Here is a 1,704-nt window from a genome sequence, read left to right on the forward strand (position 1 = left end):
ACAGAATCAAAGTTATGGCTAGAATCGGCTCTAGCCTCTTTAGATGAATGAAAAATATCTTTTTCCTGATGCCACTCATGAGAGTGGGATGATGTGCTATCAATGATCTTGTAAGCTTCGGTTGCGGTTTTCTTCATAATGGAACCACCATCTGCTGTGTCGATGTATTTTCGTGTGGCGATGTCGACGCCTTTATAGAAAATTTGCACTATTTGAAAAGTATCTAAACCGTGTTGAGGACATCCTCTCAACATCCTTCCGAATCTTGTCCATGCCTCATATAATGTTTCATTTGGCTTTTGCGCGAACGTAACAATTTCTCCTTGAAGTCTCACGGCTTTAGATGCCGGAAAGAATCTTTTAAGAAATTTTTCAACTAAAACATCCCATGTGTCAATCGTTCCTTCAGGTTAAGATTCTAATCAATCTTTGGCTTCTCCTTTTAAAGTCCATGAGAACAACATAAGATAAATAGTTTCATCCTCAACTTCTCAGATTTTAAATAGATTACAAATCCTATTAAAAGTTCGAAGATGTTCGTTTGGATCTTCTTTTGTTGTACCACCAAATTGGCACTGATTGGTGATCATGTGTAGGATTTGTCCTTTGATTTCAAAATCTGATGCTCTAACATCTGGCTGATTAATGGCGTGACCTTGGCCCGTGCGTGTGGCTCTCATTCGGTCTTCCATACTTTGAGGTTCCGTTACTTCCATAATTGAATTTGTTGAATCCGAATTACTAGAAGATTCTGATTTAACGGTTTGTGGTTCAGGAGGAATGATTAGTGGTTCAGGATCTCTGAATTGTCCTTGAATATCCTCCGGGTTCTCAATTGTGAAGTCGGTTTCAAAAAATGGATTATCGAAAATTTGAATTGGAATACTTGGTCGAATAGATGACAATTCTAAAGAAAAATCAACGGCGACAATATTGGATAGATGTCTTGATCGAGTTACAGGTGGTGAACGTATGAAAGGTGGTGAACGTTTTGCTCGGTGCATTCACTGAATATCCTATTAGTTATAAAAATAAAAATTATATAAGTTATCAAATTAATAGACTTTTCTGATTTTGCCCACATTTTGAATAGCCAATAGATGCAGCAGGGAGCCAGAACCCTTTAAATCGGAAGCTCACAACTCAGCCACTAATAAATCCAACTATTACTACGAACCAGAAAATTTGGATGTCTATCAATTTAATCGCTTAAAATAATTTTTCGTTTGAAATTTTAGAGAAGAAATAGAAAATTCTATGTCCTAAAAACTAGAGCGTCTAGAAATAAGAAAGAAAAAGATTGCGTCGAAAAACGTCGAAAAAATAAAAGGTCAAAAAATAAAAATAAGAAAGTAGCGCGTCGAAACTTAAAAGGGATTCTAAACAAAAACCGGCACTTACTTAAAATGATACTAAAATTTTAACACGGCGTCGCAAAATTTTAAGCCACCTAAATCTTAGTCTAAAGAAAAAGCACTTAAGAGATTTTACGGCAAAACCTAAAAATCTAAAAGTATAAAAATAACTATGGCAAAACTAAACTTAATACTAAAAGTTGTAACTAGAGTCTAAAAATCTAAAGGTAATAAAACTTAAAATAAATATATATTTTTTTAATTTTATAGGCAAAATCTTAAAAAAATATATATATATATATTTTTTTTTTATTTTTTTTTTAAAAAAAATTTATTTTTACATTTATTT

The 1,704-nt window shown here is 33.0% G+C and overlaps 1 non-coding gene across 1 annotated transcript; it reads left to right on the forward strand.

Moving 5' to 3' along the window:
- Positions 1-225: 225 nt before the first annotated feature.
- On the forward strand, positions 226-332 carry LOC139846243 (small nucleolar RNA R71). The gene has a single exon (XR_011758971.1). It is a non-coding gene; the product is annotated as a small nucleolar RNA R71 (small nucleolar RNA).
- Positions 333-1,704: the final 1,372 nt, after the last annotated feature.

Source organism: Rutidosis leptorrhynchoides, chromosome 4, assembly GCF_046630445.1.
Source record: "Rutidosis leptorrhynchoides isolate AG116_Rl617_1_P2 chromosome 4, CSIRO_AGI_Rlap_v1, whole genome shotgun sequence".
Lineage (NCBI taxonomy): Eukaryota > Viridiplantae > Streptophyta > Magnoliopsida > Asterales > Asteraceae > Rutidosis > Rutidosis leptorrhynchoides.